The 21,427-nt window shown below is 35.4% G+C and overlaps 1 protein-coding gene across 4 annotated transcripts in view; it reads left to right on the forward strand.

Moving 5' to 3' along the window:
* LOC126916879 (cysteine-rich secretory protein 2-like) overlaps positions 1-21,427 on the forward strand; it is a 94,663-nt gene that overhangs the window by 28,732 nt on the left and 44,504 nt on the right. For 2 of the 4 annotated variants that reach the window (XM_050723135.1, XM_050723134.1), the window contains one exon: positions 11,614-11,667. The exons of the other annotated variants lie outside the window; for them this stretch is intronic. The gene's annotated coding sequence lies outside the window, so the exon portion shown is untranslated. The remainder of the gene's footprint in view (positions 1-11,613; positions 11,668-21,427) is intronic. 4 annotated transcript variants of the gene reach the window in all.

The raw sequence follows: 21,427 nt of genomic DNA on the forward strand, positions 1-21,427 counted from the left end.
AAATAAACAGTCGTATCTCTACGTCCTAGAGTCTTATCGCGACTGATTGAAATGCGTTCCACTTGATTTGTACAGTTAGTGGAATCCATGCGATGAGATCGTAAATTATCTCCTTGAGAAATGTTGGCATGTATGCTTTAGCTTACATCGATTTCTGTAATGATTTCTGTATTTGTTAAACTTCGTGTGATGCGAAAATCTGTACAATAAAACGAACAACTGAGTTGGCCCCTGAATTATCTTACGAGATAAAAAAAGAAATAGATTTTTTTGAGATATATTAGGGCGAGGGAAAATATCTCAAACGATTTACTACTTCGATGAATCTTTTCCTAGTGTACCGTTACTCTTGATTCGTTCGGTTGAATGTATGGAACATTGTGAAGGACTCTAAATAAAGTAATTCTACTTTTAACTTTCCAAGATTCTCGATACTTCCCTTTGATTCTGGTCTTGGTCTTTCGATACACTGGCGAAGGCGCTTCTGTAGGACTGATTGTACAGGTAGTTAATTTCCTTTGTATCGAGCAGCCTGTAATTAGTATAGATTCGTTATCTTGTCGTTTGATAATGAAATTTTCGCGGGATCGGTCGAGGTTACTCAGAACATGCAATTGAGTTAATACAGATGTTTCCGTGTCTATTGCGCTGATTGGTAGTAAAAAAGTCGGTAGTCGAATAAGTTAATTAAAAATGATTATCTACATCGTTCCAAATAATTTTTATAACTTTTAGAAAACTTCGCGCCAAATAATTTGGAAGAGCAAAAATTTAAGTAACCAAATGATTTGTATCGCCTATTAAAAACATCGATACCTCAATAATTATAAAATATAATATTAAGAAAACATCCGAGTAATTTTTAAATACTACTTTAACTTAAACTTTAAATTCCTTTGTCCTTTTTCTTCCTTCCCAGGCAACGTAAATTCACCATATTTCTATAGCTTAATCAAGCAAAAGGGCAATTAAATCGGGTATGACAAGGCTGAATAGTGATTCAACGAGGCGATCATATTAGATGATAAGATAAGTGGTCATAGTGTCCGGTTAAGCGGCTCGTTTCTTATTAAACGCCTTAACTTTAATCTCGTTCAATTATCGCACGATTAGACTGCGTTGCTTCACCTGACCTATATCCTCGACGTTGTGTCAGCTTATCCTAAAATTGTTTCCTCGAACACGCACTGGAAAGTTAATTCGACTAGGGTGGCTGATTTAATTAACGACGCGCACGTTCACAAAGATGACGAGCTCAAAGTTGCTCGATTAACAATTTCTTCCCTCGACGTTATTTTTCAATTAATTTAAAGTAAAGCGTGTATAAATACATATATTATATAATAATATGTAATTATAACTCATATAATATATAACATGTATTTTTAAACATTTAAATTTCCAATAAACGCACAATTTTTCTATTTGAATATTCATATTTATTATCAGTTATGAATTTGAAGATTGGATAGCTTTTTCTATTAAATTAAGCGAACTATCTCTCGACTAGGAAAGGGATGTTAAATTATCACGCAGAAATGAGTTAATTAATTTTAAAATAATATTTCTTCTAGTGATGTGTGGCGAAAGGGCGGACTAAATTATTACATAATTCATTTTTAGTAGAAATGTAATCATAAAATCAAAATTAAAATTAATTAAAAAGATGGGTAATTTACTCCCGTGTTAACAAAGGTGTTATTTTCGCTGTGAAAAGTTCTGTTCGTTAATAAATTAAACAGCAGGTATTTTCATAAATAATTTTTACTAATAAAGATAATGTACGCAGAAAAGAAGGTTTTTCAAAAATTATCACAGAATCTGATGTAGAAATATATTAAATTTTGATATTTGAAAAAGAAAATACAACTATAAAAAAAAGTAAACTGGAATAATTTACTTGAAAAGAATATTTCAGAGAAAAAGAATCGACGTGTAATTAAAATTAACTTTTCAAAGTTACTGCAACGAAACGATTTTAACAATAAATCCGTGCAACTGTACTTCACGTTGTGGAAGTTAATTTTGAAAGCAAAATGACGCGGCGCGGTGAATGCGAAGGAAAAGTTGTTCTCTTGTTCATGAAAAATACAGCGACCACTCGAAAGTATAGGCTTGGCTGAAGAACTCAGCAAAGAGAGGAGCAAACTTTTTAGGATACTAAATGTCCAGCTGAGTCCTTCAAGGACCCTATCGATCGAACTTTCTCACGTTTCTAGAACCGAGTTTTCGAGGATCTCTCTAGTGGGGAAGTTGAAGTATCTGTAGAGTAGAGCTCTGTAGAAAGTGATGGAAGGACATACGCCATGGATTTGATTATTTTTTACGTTGTTTTTAAACTTTCGTATCCTTTGTCTTCGAACAATCGAAATACTTTCATTGGCAATAAATTAGTTTAAAACATCGTTTAAAAGCAAATATTTTTTTACTTTTTACTAATTGCATTAATAAAGCCTTTTATACAACGATGAGGAAATTGTTAATAAACCATATGAAATTTTAGAGGCAAATTTCATAAATTATATAAATCTGTAATCTACAATTTATAAATGTAAGAAAGCCAAGATTATTAACGTAGAGAGCTATTTTTATCGTAGATAAAATATAAAATAAACATAATTGGAGTTATTATTATTAATTAACTCTCTCGTCTCGTTAGCATCAGTTGAATTTATTATCAGTATCCGTTTCCGATTTGTCATACAATCGGCTCATTTTGCGGAATAACTTCACTCGTAGTTGTAGAAACGGCGTATTGAAGGTTTAACCGATTCGGTTAACTTCACTAACCGGTTAACCGAATCGGTCTATTGATTGTTTCGGTCGGTTAAATAGCCGAACTATAGGCAATAACAACTGACCGACTAAGGTTAACCAATTTCAGCAATTTCGAATGGACGATGTGAAATTTGCGATCGATTCTCCTTCCGAGTATCAATGATTGTAACTTCGATGTTGTACAATGTAAACGCGCTTGTTGATGCAAATGAAATTTTGATGTTTCAATGTAAATTGCATACATGTTATTTTCGTTTCGTTTTTTTCCCGATATATTCACGATTAAATGAGAGAAACTTCGACAGAGTTAATAATTAAAATTTTTGCAGGTAAATAATTGTAAAATATCCAAAAGATCGTGTTTCAAACAAGTTTCACAAATTTAAAAAAAATATTTGAATCTAAAGTACAATAAAATAAAATTTATTTTCCAAATTTAAATATATCCACAGATAAGTATCAGAATGGCGAAACATCGGAAACAAGACGTATTAGTTTTAGTTTTAATAACTTTCCATATATTCCTCTAGAATCCCATTTAATAATATAATCGTTATCGCAACAACTCAATATTCCATAATACCAGCGTCGCAATTTTATAGTTAGTTATAATTTAAATCATACACAGTTACGTTTCTCTCTGAAACCGGTGAAAACTTTTCGAATTTTTCGATTTTATAAATAACGATTCAGCAAATGATTTCCCTTTTTTCATTTTCGATTAAACAAATAACCACTGGAGAACTAACGGTAACGAGATTTGTTAATGGCTGATAACGAATGTAATTGGTCGCGCGAAAAACAGGCATTCGCGGAGCTGCGGGTTGCGCGAATGGAAAACAATCGGCTATAAAAGTTCTCCGCGCGAGAATATCACGTCGAAAACATGCGATCCGATATCGTTGCATTAAATTTTCTGCGCAACAGTTAAATTTCGTCGAGTTTAATTGACTGCAAGCCTCTACGCGTTCGCACGTGTAAATGACGCGATGCATCGTGTGCTATCGAAGAGCAAAACGATTTTCCGCCATTGTTCCCATAAAATTCTTCTCTCTGCTCTTTTCATATTAATTTACTATCGGTTAGGACAATACGCAGAATACTGCATGTTTGACATCTACGTGCTTTAAAAAAAATGGGAAACAATTCCATTGCCCCACATTTCATTTTGCATTTTGGATTTTTATATATGTTATACAAGAATCGCTTGACACGTTTCAAAATGTCTAACTTGTTCAACCTTCTTTAAGCAAAAATACTTTGTTACGACCCTTTGATTATTTGTATTCTTTGTGCCCAGGTTTAATTTCTGGCTATTCTAGACTTTACGAAAATCTGCAAAACTTCTGGGATACTTATCATTTAGATAAATCATACAATCGTTTGCAAATTTTCTCGAAAATGAAGTTTCATTTTATATTTTCGATTCATTTTTACACATAGAATCAGCCTTTGCCGTCCGTATTGTAACTATTGGGATACCTTGTGTACTTTAATTAGATCTGTTGAAAAGTCACAGTATCCTGATCACAATTTCCCTCGTCCTTACCTACCTATTCACGGATAAAGGATAAAAAAATATTCTTTAATTACCAAGCAAACTTACCATGAGAAGCCGGCTCGGAGGGGGTTGTAAAAGAAGCTAGCCAGGGTGTTATTAAAATCCCTATGGTGGCAGGCTACATCGATAGAATTTCATTAACGAGTTTCAAAGACGGACACCGTCGAATGGTTTAATTCCAGTAGAAAGTTTCGAAGAGGGATCAGGAGAGTAAGTAAAGAGGCTCGAAGTTCCGCCGTATCGATGTGAATACAGATTAATATCCCGATGCAAATTTTACCACGTCTATGTTGTTATAAAGAATTCTTTGATGGAAAGAAACGGAGCGACTGGCGTCTGATTTCGCGCACGTGAAAGCATGAAACAAACAATAATAATGGAAATAAAGCACGATCCTGATGTTAATAACTTTGGAGATACTGTGGAGCAGAAAGAACGTGCGAACCTCGTGATATATCCAAGCACAGGGATGGAAAATGCGAGCAGGGCGAAAACAGTGGTACGCTACTTTAATTTTCATTATTATGAACGCATCTGGATGTATACTTGCTTTCGGTTACAGTGAAATGCGGGTGTTGGAAACAAGGAAAGATAGGGATGGGATAAAGAGCATTTTTTTACCGAGGGTGAAACTTTTGTTTATGTAACTTTGCTTGTGATACAAGCTTCGTTAATGCTCTATAATGGCGGGAAAAAGTAAGTTTAATTCTCGACTATAGATCATTTTGTCTCTGAGAGGAGACTGAACTTTATCTCGTTATCTATTGCATATTCTGCTTAAAATATAATAAGACAGTTCAGAAACTTCAGCATTTATGCATCTTCAGTTAAAAGGAAAGTTTATCGTATTTCTTCTTTACTCTACTAGATTTCAATCTTTTTATCGGAGAGAAAATAATAGTAGGCGTACAATACCTGGCGAACGTATTCTTACACTTTTGGAAACAGTATAACTCTTTTAAGATCGGGTTAAACGAGTTTTCGTGAGATGTTAGACATATTAGTTTATTAGATGACGTATAAAAAGTTCACGTTTTATAATTTTTTTATTTGGGCCTGTAATGAAAGTTGAAGCAACACATGTTGAAGATTTATATCAGTTATATGCGCGCTAAAAATTCCATTGAAATCGGTTAACGTTGTTATGGGCTATAAACGGTTAAATGCGATGAAAATTGTAGTTTTTCACGACTTTCGGCTTGAAATATAAAGGTTCTTACATCTGTCGACGCTTGTCGCTTGTTTTCGTATGAACCTATTTCGATAACAATTTTAGCATATACATGACTGGCATAAATATTCAAAATGTGTTCTTTAAATTCTCATTACAGGCCCAGACAAAAAAGTAGTAAAAAGTGAACTTTTTTCACGTCATCTAATAAACTAACGCTTCTTACGAAAACATAAGTCGTTATTAGGTACAATTTAAAAACAGTTATTCTGTTTTCAAAGGTGTACAAATACCCTCATCCGATACGGTGCATTTACTTCTTGAAAATGCTTGCATTATCGCAACGACCGCGCGTCACTAAATCAACCTGCATAGAGTAAAACCACGTATTTTTGTTAACAACTTGTTGTAACCAACTGCACAGCAAATCAAACAATCCTCTGGTCTATATTTCAAACAACATCAATGGTTGCTAGGAAAAAAAGACTAAAAATGTAAAAAACATTTGAAAAAATAAAAAAGGACGGCCGATAACCGAGAACGAGCAATTTCACAAAAATTCCCATTGATCCTACTCCGCAAACCGACGAAAAAAAAAGGGGAGGAGAACAAAAATATTTAAATTCGAGAGTTCTCGTGTATCGTTTCGTTTCTAATTTTTTCGCGAGAATTCAAGTCGCGTTTTGGAAACGATAAAACAAATCAAACCGTTCGCGGCACGACAACAATTCGGGACGCACGATACAAATATTAATCCGCAAAATTTGCTTCAATCTCGCCTCTGAATTATCGCCGATCGCAAAATAAAACAAATAGAAAACTACAAAAACAATACGGATAGAAAAAACAGAAAAATAGAAGCATAACGAGGCAGAAACAGTTTGGTGTGTTTCCGAAATTCCTCGTTTTTAAAAATATCACCTGAACGAGTTGTGCTTATCGAACGAGATTTCGGTATTGAATGCTCCTCTTGTAGTTTCGACACGTTGCTATAGGTTTCGAGGCTAGTGGTCGAAACCGGAAATCTTTGGGGATCAGATGGTTTCTGTCGCAAAAAAGCGGCAGAGGAAAGATGGAACTTGCGTTTGATTGGACAAAGAGTCGATCCACGGACAATCTGATCGATTGGTGTGTCTGTAGTTCTCCGAGAGGGGTTTCGCTTCCAGTGATTGTAAGCTATCCTTACATTCTGATCATCTTGATGGAGCTTGGATTTGGTGAAAAGATGATGAAAAGTAATATGAAAGTAGGAAGCTAAATAATGAAGTAGATTTTACTAACTTTCCACTCACAAGGATTTTCGTTATGAGTACTTTGTTTTAATTTGTCTTATGCATTTTATATGATAATAACTATGAATAACGTTTTTCGTGATCAATTTAAAATACAAAATAAGATTAAATGCTCCACAACCAAATTTCCAGTCGAAACTAAAGTTCTCACGGATCCTTTTTACTTAATTTTTATTTTGATGTAACGTCTGAAGCTTAACCCTGACTTGTTTGTTACATTCTATATGATAAAAAATTGCAAGATTCAAAATGCAAATTAAAATCAACTATCCTAAATTCAAGAAACGAAATTAAATATTCGAAAAGTGAATATCAAATTAAATAGGACGCAAGAATAGCAGTCGAGAGCGTCGCTGACCGGACTAAACGATACCCAGTGTCATGGAATAACCAAGGCGGCGAGTTTTCAATATCGAATGGTAGCGGGCAATTTCTAAAAGGGATTTCCCCGTCTTTCAAACGTTGCCCTCGAACGTGAGACACGGAAATTCATCCGCGCGAGAAACAACGCCTCGTTTTGCTCGAAATTGTTCCGCTTTCGAAGCTACGTCTTCAGCCGCGATTCGCTTGAAATGAAGCGGAGCAGCAATTTTTCACGGGGCCATTATTTTTAATAAACTACGCGGAAGCTACTCCTGGTACAATCTATCGATTGTGCTTTATTTCCATCGGGCGAGACGAGCAGGGTTCCAGCATAGTTCGTACTTCGTTTAAAATTACGAGATAGATAGGAACGTAGAAAAATATGATTGTATTTTCGCGTTGTTTCAATTTTTTCATTTTTTTTTTTTTTTGTATTCTGCGTTAGCGAAATGTTTTATTATTCAACTTATTAACCAAAGTAGATTAGGGGAAAATACCGGGGCGAAATATCGACAGAAAATAATGGCGCACTCAAAACATGAAGGTTAAAAGCTTAGTCCAGATCATGAATTTATATCGTTTCATCAGATTCAAGAATAGCGATCTTTATGCTATTTGAGCATGTTCGAAGTGTCCTTACTGATAAGGATATAAAGCGGATTGCAAATTGAAGCGGCTAAAAGGTTGAAGTGGACTCGAGATACCAGCGATCTTTCGGGTAGAAGAAGCGAGGGTTATATTTGTATAGAAAGTTTACGAGTGAACGATTGTTTCAAGTAGATAATCAATTTTAATCTGGGGAAAAGCTTAGGGTATTGGTTGTTATATTATTCAACGATAATAGTTCCTTTCTAATAATTGGAAAAAAGAGAAGAAAGTGGGAATTGAAACCTATCTAGTAGCAGTTCTAGCATTAAAATAAAAGTCTTAGATTCAAAAACCACTGCATTAAGATCCTTAACTACTTTAATGAACCTTCTCTCCCCATTCAAATTGCTGATAGCGCGGCATCGTCCATTCCATTTGCTGAGACTATCTAAAAAATTCCACCTCGGCACGAACATCTTGCTCGAGAAGAACAAACGTGCTAGATGAAAGATCAGACGTCTGGCGATCGAGCAAAGTGGCAGAAGTGAGGTAATTTGATAGATTGCTACGATCTCCGACTGGTAGTCTAGATTTCTTCTTTGTTCCTCGAGCCAGGAGGGAATAAGATGCATTCATTGCTTTCGATTCGCGAAAGGGAGAACGGGTTGGGTAAGTACAGCGAATCATTAGGCGATTCTACGAAAGTTCTGTCAAGCGGTATTGTTATCTGCAGACTGTTAGTCGCGATTCATCGTTATCGCTTGATTCGCTTCAACAGACGGCGTGTTCCCGATAAATCTGAAACGGATGTCATATCGATCCCTGTCGGAACCAATCGTGATTTCACGAACTCTGATCGTCTTAACCTTTCGTGATTCTTGCGCCGTTATCGCGGTTTTCGCGTTAGTTACCATTCGGTTTAAACGCTAAGGATTGCCCGGGACAATGTTACGATCGGGAATAATAATCTAGAGAGTTCGATAGATTACTATTATTCCTTAACAGAATAAGTTTCTAATATATGTACATATACAGTATATGTATAATAGATCGCCGAAGTCTGTTACGATCCCTGACTTTTTACATTTCAATCTTGCATTCGTTAAAGCAAAAGGAAGGAAAAGATTTTTGATGTTATATACCCTGTAAAATATTATTTGGCCAAAAATTGCAAGAACGAAGTAGAGACGAACAATTTATAAAAATTCCGGTTGTCAGAAGCAATAAGGGAGAATAAAATAAGAAAGAAAATTGCTTACATAATTTTCTAGAGAAAACACGAATAACCAAACACAACTAAAACACAGGTGAACACAAACACAAATAGCATATCTGTTTTAAATGGTCGAAATCCTCCATTAGCGCGCATGATAGCGTCGAAGTCTTTGAAATCACTAGCAGTTATTAGAATCATTCTCATTCACAGCTGTCTCGCATGGAAGCAGATAAATACAGACGAGAATACATTCATCGTTGGTTTGACGTCGAATCGCGACGGGCCATTTATACGTATTTACGGTGCAATTCAGCAACTTAGTTAATTGGCTACGTAGATCGCGGCCTAGATGCGTTTGTGGCGATGACCCGATTCCCTTAGGAGCAATTAGACGCCGCTTGGATGTGACTGAAACCGCACAGAGGCTTCCACTACCGATCGATCGGCCAAGAGATAGGGAACGATCGATTTTGTTCGAACAATGGATCACCGACAGTCCCAGACGATGTAATTTGTCATGCCATAGTGGTTGCACGAAACCTATTCTTGAACTTTGGTAGGCCTCGAATTCTAACAGAAGATGTATAGAAGTTTAGCAATAGAAGTATTATTGCTACTTTATTTCTAATGATAAGAGATTTACGAGGTTTCTTTTATACTTGAATGTTGCAATTCGTTATACCTTTACACTGGATAGAATCTATTTGTAGATCTTCTATTCTAACCGTGGATGCACAACAAATTAGAAATAGAGGTATTTATTGCTGCTAGGTAATTTATAAGATAGAAAAATCTATAAAATTTCTCTTATCATTGAATATCACATTTTACCGTGTCTTCGTGACTGCACAAAATATATATTTCGCCTTTCGTACGCCTTATAGCGGTGGAAGTATAGAAATATAACAATAGAAGTATTGTAGCTAGATAATTTCTAGAGATAAAAGATTTACGAAATATCTTTTACATTTCAATGATGCCAATCCTTTGTCATATCTTCCGACTTGTAATCTATCTGCATTACAACATTCTTACGTTGTTGTCGCCAATTGTCACTTGAGTGTTCCACTCACCTAAGACCTCAGCGAGTATTCTCGTAACAACGTCTTCACTTTCCTCGATATTCGTCAGACGATACGCGTACCCAGAAATCCTAGATTCCTGAACTACGAACCAACAAATCCGGACATTGTCGAAAAGGAAGGGAAAATAGCTGGAAATTCGAAGGTGTCTTCGTCGGCAGGCAGCCAACATGCAAATCCTCTGCGTCGAGGTTCCCAGTTTATCCATATTAATGCTCCTAATTAAGCCGTAGATAGGTTCGTTCATACTTCACGCGCTTCTTAGTTCTTGCGGCGTTGATAAACTGGCACAAATAACGGTTCGCAAACGCTGGAATGGATTTGGGTAAAGTGCTCTTTCATGGAGCAGTATACTAAACGATAAATGATCGAAGCTTTCGTTTCGTACTTTAGTATTCGTTTCGTAGCTTGAAATTAAATTTAAAGAAATCTTAAAGCATCACATACACATGCGTGAGTAGTGAACGTTATCTAAACATAATCAGGCAAAGCGAAACTAATTATATTTAAAATGATGATCTTTAACTCCAACTACAAATTACAATTTTGCGACGAACGACAAATTCGTAACCGAAGAATAGTACTATTCTCTGTTTAAAAAAAACGTGATCTTCGTTAACACCGGAATATAGCAATTGTTCGATAGCGTCTCGCGTGCTTCCGATTTGTTCGCGCGGCTTCATTACGCCTCGTAATTGCTCCGCTAATTAATTACATCAACTTCGTAGCCCGTACAGAACTTCCGTCTGCCGAGTCGCATACGAACGCATCCGAACATCAATAGATAATACGTGTGTTTGCGTATTCGTTCGCGAATGGATCGGTGAGTAACACAAAGCGATTAATACCATTCATCACCATCAATCTTTTGGAATTCCGTACATGTAATTAATAATTGATTTCGTTGCATCGCATGAACTCGACATTTTCTAAAGCCGTTTATTGTCAATTTTTAGGTTACCTATTTTTTTAATTCTTTTAAATATGATGATACAATTTTTGTATCGCTTTTATTTTACAACTTCTACATAGTAAGAAACTATTCTACTCTAGATATTATAAATATAAGGACTTTTAAAAAGGCAGCAAACCTGTTGTTTTTTTAACGCCTTATAAATATCGGACTTGATATAAAATACGGGACTCAATCCTTTTGAGAGTATTAACAATACGATTCAAGGACAGGTATTATCCATACGTTCCAGCTTTTAGAAAAATTGCTGAGCTATTACAATTTTTCTGACATCACCGTGCCTCATTGGAGTTTAATTATGAATCGCCTATTTTTTTTCCAAAATTAAGCCAATTAAAAGAAATATCGTCACGAAAGAGTTAAACAACAGGTATCCTTAGAGCAGTAGCGTTTAAGACACTCCTCATAAAAGTAATAACGTTCAATATAGCTCTCTGAAAAAATGTTGACGAATTTACGTTATTAATATTTTTATATTAATATCGTTATTAATATTTGATTTAAACGCAAAGAAAGTGATATCATCAACGAAGCATGTTGCAGAATCGATCGCATATAGTTCACTCGCTTCTCCTTTTCTCTGTTTCAGTTTTTTTCCGTGTTTGGAAGAGCAAAAGGAAACGAATTGCGTCACTGATTCCTGGTAAGTTGCGTTTTTTACGCTAGTAATTTCCGACAACGAATGTCGTGAAATTGGAGTTGTGTCGGTCCCTCTCGTTAATCGAGAATATTTTACGCTACTATGGGATTCGTTTATTTCACTGTTTACTCGTCAATAACCAGGAACCGTTCATTTTACAGCGTACAGTGCAGGAGATTAAAGCGCGTTCCACCCACGTCGCGATAGATTGCCCCTGAAAGCGTTTTAGATGCGTTGCACGACTCGGAATCGTTGGCCTGTTTTTCTTCCGTCGTCTACCATTTGCTTCTTGCGTGGAACGATATTAGATAGCGATAGGTAAAGAAGAGTGATTTTCCTGCGGAAGATAAATTGAATATAATGGATGGATTTTTTACTTGTTTGGTAGGTAAAATGGTAAAAAATATTAGGTCGATTTGAAAATTTTCGCAGTTTGAACCTTTATGCGAATAATATGTGTTTAAGCTTTTGTGCGTAAGACACTATAAAAAATCATCAATTCAAACACTGAATGTCAAGTAAAATAAAATCAAAATATTTAACTTCTTGTGTTACACGATTCTATTTTTTACACGTATAATTTACATAACACGCATTTCATCGCAAATGTCAATGAATTACCAAAGTTGAAGTTCTTTGAGATTTAGTAGGTTATAGAATTGCTTGTAAAAATAAGAGATGATACGTCGAAAGATAATTTAAAAGAAAATGCACAAACAATACTGATGATAATAAAAAAAAGGAAGAAAGTAAAATTAAAAACATGTATAAGAAATTTATTTAAATTCAGTCTTGTTTATTGATAGAATAGAATAAAATTATTCCTCATTCATAATTTTTCTCCTATGTGCAAATACCAATTCGATATTTCTCGCAATCGAAAGTTCCATTTAAAATATCCAGCACATTTTTATTGCAGAACTCTATCTTTTTCGTTACTCTATATAAAATTAATATACGACATAATAAAGTAGAATACATATAATATAACACAATACAAATATAACTTCCGAGATATTTCTTAAAAACTCAAAACTCTTTTTGAAATTTATCTTATTCTGCAAATATCCGTATTTTGCACAAATCCTTGACAGGCTGCAAGCACGTGAACGGTAAGGAAGGAAATATTACCGTTCGTACGGTGCACACGCTTATATTCAATAGTTTATGGAGACGAAATATGCCGCGTAATAAAGTTTCGCTGTCAACGAGCGGGGAAAATCGCGTTCACAGCCGAATGATCGATGCTCCTCGTAAATCGATTCTGAATGGTATTCATGATTTTGCAGAGCAACATCGTTTGTCCCTTGTTGCGTACGATAATCGTGGATAGATGGAGTATTGCGATGGAAAAGTACATTTTAAGTTGAAAACTTCAATTTCTTAGAAATGTCGATCGGTCTACGCAGTAATAATTTGGCCAATTAAGAACAATACGCTATTCGTGTTATACTTAACACGTTGACGCCGGCGTGCAGGTCACACGTGTTTGTCTCATGAGGCGGCGTGCACTATCGATGGGTCACTTGTGAGTTTGTTTGAGTTGAATTGAAAATTTTTGATTCGAGTGAAAGCTATGAACGTTTCTTACAGAAAAATGTTCACAGAATTGCGTGCGATGGTCAGAATTCGCGTCAGACTTCTACTTTTTGAGAAAAATCGAAAAGAGTACAAAATTAGGACCAAAACTGGTCTCGTCAGCCTTACTTAACATTTATAGATGTATGCAAATTAATATTGCTAAACTATTGTATATCAATGTATTAGTTGAAGTCCACGGAATTCATTCACCCAACAGGAATCGTATAGCTTTCTTAATTTTGCTACAAATTGTGGTCAAAGTTGAAAAATTGCGCTCGTGTCGAATAGTCTAATCTGACGCCGCGCCGCCCCACGAAGCAGACCGTGCATTCGGGCGCCGCTTCACATAGAAAACTATGAATATCGGCGCCGGCGTCAACCTGTTAAGAAAATTAAAAGGATCGAAATGTGAACGATCCTGATTCAATGACTAAGTACGTCCATTGTCTAACTGGCTGCAGGTATTTCTCATTTACCAAGCTTCATATTTCTCTTCATTTGGACATAGCAAGATGTTTTTATGGGGTATCAGTTCGCTGTGATCACGAGTGCGTAAAGACGAAAAAAAAAAAAAAAAGAAAAACGCCGATCATTGTGAGAAGGCAATGAAAATGCATTTGCATTCGTGCTTAAACTATCTCGCTGTGAACTGCGTTTATATGGAAATTGCGCGAGCGATGAGCTTCACAAAGAGAGATCGTGTTAAATATCACCGGTGAAGTGGCATTCAAAGCTGCGCCCGAACGTCCAACGTTTACCAACGGTTAAATGAAAATACCCTGCTAAAATATATCTTCTTCCCCTTTTCTTGCTTTTTATTATTGTCCCGCTGGCCATTTCATTAGGATCACTTTTGCGCTTGTATCTAGTTTCGCATGCGCAGATATATCGCTGAATTCGGTTTGAAACGCGTTTCGTACGGTTTCATAGGATTCCTGCGTAGAGAACTTTTACGGAGGAAAATAAAAAAGAGTTCGAAAATATGGGAATATCGATATTGATCGAGGAAAGGTTTCGGCGAGACGATGCGAGCGAGATTGAAAATTCTCAGTTTCGATGACCGAATTAACGATCGGCTTTCGAGATGGACTTTCCTTTTAACGATAAATGTTGTTAGCATCGTCTTGTAGTTCTTTATCTGTTCTGATTTGAATGTAAATTTAGCGCGTTGAAAAATGTTCTATTCATGACTTTGAAACTGAAGAAAGCTAAAGCTCTATCGTTATTTTTGTTTTTCTTCGTTCGGTTGGATTATTTCGCAACAACTTACGTGATACATCTTTATTTAAAAGATAAAACATACGCAAACACAGAGAGAAATAAAACACGAATGAAATAGTGCATACTGGAGTATTTTAATCTAAAATGATCTCTTTTTTTCTTACTGCTGTTACTTTCTAATGTCTTTTGTTTACTGTCCGACTTTGGCCAAGCCAAATATCCCGAGAGCAATGTAAACGAAAAAATAGCGTAAGTAACTCGCAGCTCGTTTATTTATAAAATTACGCGGTGGAAAGTTTAGAATTGGTCGGTGAAGAGAAGGCGGCGATATCTCGAGGATGAAGCACGGTCACGTTAGCGCGGCTGAAGATTAAAAAATGCAACTTTTACCTGCGCCACTGATACGTGAGGCGAATTTTAACCCTTGAATTTTCCTCGCGAACGACGCCGACGTTGCGACACGGCAAGTTATATGCAAATTCCGCGAACAGGGCGACGAACTTTACAAAAGGAAGGGCAAATTAAATACTGTGACAGGCAAAGATTTCTCGTAGAAACAGAGAAAGGAAGGGAGAAAAAGAGAAAGAGTAGCGTGATAAAATACTAAACATCTTCGACGGAATCGTACCGTTCAAACGCATCACCAATTCTGTGAAATGGTGCAAAACTGTGCGAGAATTTGTAAATCGAATCAGGATGCATTAGAGATTTCCCAAATTAAAAACTTTATTGCTTCTATCCTCCAATTGGATCTTTTACGAATAAACGAAATTCAATCTTATTTTCTCGATATTTTATAATTTCACGCTTACAGTTTTCCAAGTTGAAGATTTTATCACATACAGGATGTTCCATTTTAATTGATCTACACAAATATCTGCTAAATTATATATTTCATAAACTACATATACCGTTCGATGCATTTTTTAACTCTCTATAAGAAGCTATCAAAATATTTGGGACAAAAAATGATTAATTTAAAAGATATTTCAACTTTAATCTAGTAAAATTTATCGTACGAAGAGCAAGAAAAGATAACGCGATGTTTTTGTTTGTTTTCCTCGCCCTTAATTAATCTTGAAAAATATTTTTTTGGACTAAGCATTTCCAGATACAGGCACTTTAACATAATATCTTTTTGTAGAGAATTAAAAACTATGTTGAACGGTGTATAAAAAGATGTATAGCTCCATTTAGGAAAACAAAGATCACTTTGAGATTTCGGAAACGCCTCCACCTAAATAAATCTGCTGGGCATCGTAAGATGTGCCTCTTTAAACAGAATAAGTTTTGTCTGAAACACGTCTTCGAATAACGTGTAATTTAAGAGATATTTGCATCTGTAAAAAATCTTACGAGTGAACGAAATCCAAAATTGAAACTCACTTTCTCGGATCATTTCACCACCTACAATTTTCTCTAATTGAACGCTTCGTCACTTGTACCACTCGATTGAAGCTTTTCAGCAACTCTTGCAAATAAACGAAATGCAAAATTCAAACTGTAACTGGAGATCTAGAAATTATGGAAGTCTAACGTTGGCATAAAGTTAGGCGCAACAGGGAAAGAGAGTAAGCAATCTGGGTCTCGCTCAACTTATTAGATCGCGCTTCGTCCACGGTAAAACTTTAAAGCGCGCGAGAAGTTCTGTCGACGGGGATGCTTCCGCTTAAATGATGTTCCCAAGGTGCACGCATGCGAAACCACTGTTGCACATAAGTTGCATATACAAGTCTCGAATCTTGAAGATGTTCGCCACACCGTCGTAAATAGAGGTGACGTATTATGCTTGGTTGGCGCTGAAAGCGCGACGAGCAGAGAATTATAGCGCGACAGAGATACGAAAATGGTGAAATGCGCGTGGTATCGCCTTAGGAATTACACTCGACAATGCAGAAAATATTAAGTTCGCGCGGGGACAACTGAACGTGTAACTTGCTGAATTACGTCGCGAGAATCGACGCTGCGCGGGGGTATCGCAGAAATTAATCCTGACTCGCGGTGGAAATGTAATACATTCGCGAGTGCTGTGGTTGCGAGAATTGCAGTAACGACTAACGAGTTTATACATTTTTACGAATTGAATTTATTTATGCTTATAAGAAGATTAGGATTTGTATATTTATGAAAAGATTCTTCAAACAGATTATGAACAGACTAGCTACATTGCCCTCGATAGATATTTAATAATAGGTAGATAAAAATGTATTAGATCATCCTGAAAGCTTTCTGAGCATCTTTCTTTGAAGTAATTGAAGTATACACTTCCGGATGGAAAGATAACATGTGATATAAATTCGGAAAATTTTATCAAATAGAAAATAAACGTACAAAAATATTTTTCATTAACTCAGTAACTAGTTTTTAATGTACCACTGTGTGTATAGTTCTGAAGTAAAAATAAATATCAATCCAGTGCGACAAAATGGCAACGCATGCGGCAGGAAAATGAAAATTTATCCACATTTACCAAAGATATTGTTATGTTAATATTTCATGTACTTTCCTTTATTTCTTACAATTGCTTTCATTCTGTTTCGTTATAATTTAAATAGCTTCTCCATTCCTTTTGTTTTGCTTTTTATCATTTTCCGACAATGCAGTTTCACGAGTCATTTACATCGTGTAATTGCCGTCTATTTTCACAAACTGCTCTTGTGATCTCACCTCAACAATTTTCTATTATATTTAGGTTGAATTTTCTGCCCATTATAAAACTTCCATCATTTTCTCAAAAAAGTACTTCTTCACCGGCCTGTGCACTGCGTGTGCTTGTATTTGTCAGTTGATAAAGTCAATCTATTTCATACTATTCATTTTCCACTAATAAATACGATTTTCGTCTCTCGTCTCATTTCCACCAATTCATCGCGGATTTCTTTTCTGTCTGTAAATCACGATAATAATACTCCCACCTATCTGGGCCATCTAAATTAACCATTTTTCCATCGGTGAAAATAACACTCCTCCATCCTTTAAATCGTTTTAAGTGCTTTCCCGCAAAGTTCAGTCCTTGCTTCTTATGGACATTTGTTAACTGAGAAAATGAATAGTATAAAGTAGATTGACTTGATCAATTGATCTGATGAAAACTTTGTACTCCTATAGGATAGTGTCGTGGTTACACTGTACAGATCGGTGCAGAAATATTTCTTGAGGGAAAGATAGAAGTTTTATGGCCAGAAAGGTCAGCCGAATAATAGAAAATTGTCAGGGTGAGCTCACGAGAGTAGATTATGTAAACAGACGGTGATTTCAGAATGTAAATAACTCGAGAAACTGTATCGTCGAAGAGTGTGAAAAGAAAAACACAAACAAGAATCTAAAAGCTATTTAAGTCGTTATTAAGAAAAATGACGGTAGTTGTAAGAAACGTAAGAAACTATACAAAATATTAACATATTCGTTAAATGTGAGCAACTTTTTGTTCTTCTGCAGCGCCTGTTATCATTTAATTCCATCGAATTCCATATTTCTAATTTTCCAGGAAAAAGTATTTATTTTCACTTCAGGAATGTGCAACACTTAAGAACCATATCCTAGAAACTAATTGTTAAGTTAAAGAAATATGCTTTTGTATTTCTATGTTCTATTCAATAAAATTTTCCAAATTTGTGCCATGTGTTATCTTCCCGTTTGGAAATACAAATACTATTTTTGCCATTGTATCACAAGAACATTAATTACATATGAACGTAAAGATCTAAATGTCTAAGAAGAATTCAGAAGAAAGATAAATTAGAAGAATATGATGGATGAAATGATACATTGATACGACAAGACGATGTAAGAAAAATCTCTAAAAAGAGAAGTAAAATACAAATGAAGTAATGCATAAGGGATTCAATGCTGAGAACTACTGCGACATGTGACTCGAAAATAAAGGAGAATAACGTGGACGGATATTCGTAGTTAAGTAACGTATGGAGTATTGGGAGTGCAGGGCAGTTTAAGTTTCAGTGGTTTCTACGGAGAAGGATGTATGTGAAATTTGTGGAAGAGGTTTGCCATTGTTCTGTAAGTTACGCGACATTCCCTTGGTAAGGAGGTTTAAATTTATTGTTGCGGAGAGGATCGTGAAGCCGACAGTGTTTTAAATGAACTGCGTTCTGTTTGGTCTTTGGAGTTCTTTTCTGAATATCTGATAAAGTATGGCTGGAGGAAAACATCGTAAGCCGAGGCTCTTTATATTCTTGATATTCTGTGGACGATATTTGCAACGAATTTCAGGAGTTTCAAGGTTCTTAGCTTGAATTGAATAAGAGAGAATCCTAGACGTACTGTATAAGAAATACTTCTTATATGCCTCATAAAACAAATAATTATGGACAATTAACGTTTTAATAATAATATTGGTATAATAACGTTGTTAATTCATTGTAAAAATTTGTCAAAAATTGTATGTCTCACAGTCATAATATGGAGAATGTTCAACACAAATTCTTCAGGCTGGACGTCAAAAGTAGTGAATATCAGATGCCGTTTGATTCTCACAATTATGACAATGTCCTTAATAGCTTAAATCTTCCGACACTGAGCAGGAGAACAATTATGTCTGATATAATTTTCATTAGTGAAATAGCTATTAGTGAAATAATATTGTCGACTATTCGGATATCATGCTGTTACTCTTCCTCGATGTACCAATATTAAGAAGCTTAAAAAGTCATTTATTGTTTCATACACAACATCGCACATTGCACGGTTACTATAATTGATATTTTCGGCCAATCTATACGATCTATACTATATATCTATAGTATATATGACAATGTTGTATCGTAAGCTTTTTTTACATTTTTATACCGCGTCTGTCTCATTACTTCTTACATGTCTATTCTCATTCTTTTTTTTTTGTTGTATATATGCGTCTTGTTCTCTTTTCTATTTTTTTTCTTTATTTCCTTTTGTCTTCTACGTTAATCTGTTATGTCAAACGGTTTATCTCGTAAATAAATAAATAAATAAAATAAACAAACAAAAATATTTATCTTAAAACTAGTTTGTGTATAAAATAACGCGATGAAATAACACAAAGAATGGCAGGAGGGAACGGGAATGTAATACTTTTTGACATTTTCTGATGTTCGATATTTATCGATACTATGTACATAAAAATATTTATTTATTTGTTAAACATTTTATTTATTTACCATACGCTGTACAGAAATGTTTTTTATTCTTTCCAGTTCTTTAAATTTTCAATTTATCTCTATAAAAATTACGTATACATATTATACATAAGGGAGAGTTGTCCAGTACCAACCAAGATTAGTTTCGGCTTTTTTCACCAGATATTGGCACTTTTATAAAAATAATCAAATAAATATAACAATTCACGCGTAGTCTATTTCGAAGATATATTGTTTTCGCTGTTTCAACACGTTAAACGTATACGTTGGTATTCCAAGTGTTAAAAGTTATTTTCTAGAGCTGATAATTTGTTTGTCAAGTAAGCAAACGATATTTTTCCATATCTAGTCTATTAAGTAGCTGTATAATTACAAGCTCCAGTTTTGTAACTTTCTTTGTAAATTATATACACTGTAATCCAAAACGTTTCTACGTGTTTACCGCCTAGTATCAGTCAATTAGCTGTCGACTACTATAGACCAAGTTTTTTTTATTTGTAAGCTCAATCCGTTGGTAACTAAAGTTAACGAATGTCCATTTAATCTTATTTCTACCTTTGCCGCAGAAAAATGTCGCGGAAGAAATTCCAATGCAGAAAAAAGAACACGAATGTCGCTATAAAATTACTATTTGAGAATAAAATTACCGAGAGATAGGCTACGGCTTTTAATGTCCCAAGAACGACGAATATGAAGACTGGACAAACCTCGAATGCATAGACCAAGGAAATATTAATTATTTTACGTGTGATTTATGTAAAAATAAAATTTGAATAGAAATATGTACTCTAACGTCTAAAGTGTCCTTTTTCAACGTTATTAATAATTTAGATAAAAAATCTACTGATTAAGTAATTGGCCAATACTGGACGACTATTTTTCTTTTTTAGTCAATTATAACGTTTTTACTCTTGGAAATTGTTAATTCTTATTATTGAATTTCACACAATTAATTTCCTTCCTTCTATCAAATTCCATAAGTATATTATAAACTCATCCTTAACATTTTTATTTTTACCCACTCTAGCAAAGATATAACAACAAACTTTAGGGCGGTCGGTACTGCACGACTCTCCTCTATATCGAAATGGTCTCGAGTCTCCATTAAGAAATCGAAAAGAATCCAAAGCGAATTGCGATCTCCACAGCTCTGATTCGGTGTTGGTGGTGGTTCGAGTTGGTGAGAATCGCGACGAACGGGGGTGTAATCGCGTAAAAGGGACCAGTCCGAGAGTACAGGTACGAAGAGTCGAGCTTTGAGAGTCTCCAGGAACGAAAGAGTACCGCGGTGGAAACTTTTAAAGTAGTTCCCAGCCAAGTTGCACAATCGATACTGCCGCCTAGGAACTGGGTAAAGACGTTGTCCTACTCGTTCTACCCCTTCTGGTTCACTCGTTGTCGTTGAAATATAACTCTATCTACAAATGTTTATCGACGTCGTTTCGGCTAATACAGTCGCGAGTTTACCGTCGTTACACGGTGAAACCGATGGTTGAAACCGTTGCGTTGACTTAACGAGTTTTGCCTGTCGCTTTTGTAGTTCCGCCGTGTGCAGTACCGTTAAAGGGAGAAGCAAGGCGTAGAAATCTCCAAGGACCGAGACAGAGATTCGTTTATTTTGTGATGGGTTGGTGTTTACGCGTGGAAGTCTTTAATGGCGATCTTAAACAGATTTGTTTCGTGGGTAAGGATGATTTGAGGGGATAAGGTGGGGTTATTTCAATCACCTAAGGTGCAGCGTTTTAAAAGTCACAACAGTAGCGTGAACTTACAGTAGTAATCCATTCCAATAAATTATATTAGTCAAAAAATGTACATTTAGTACAAAA

The sequence above is a fragment of the Bombus affinis genome, chromosome 5, assembly GCF_024516045.1.
Source record: "Bombus affinis isolate iyBomAffi1 chromosome 5, iyBomAffi1.2, whole genome shotgun sequence".
Lineage (NCBI taxonomy): Eukaryota > Metazoa > Arthropoda > Insecta > Hymenoptera > Apidae > Bombus > Bombus affinis.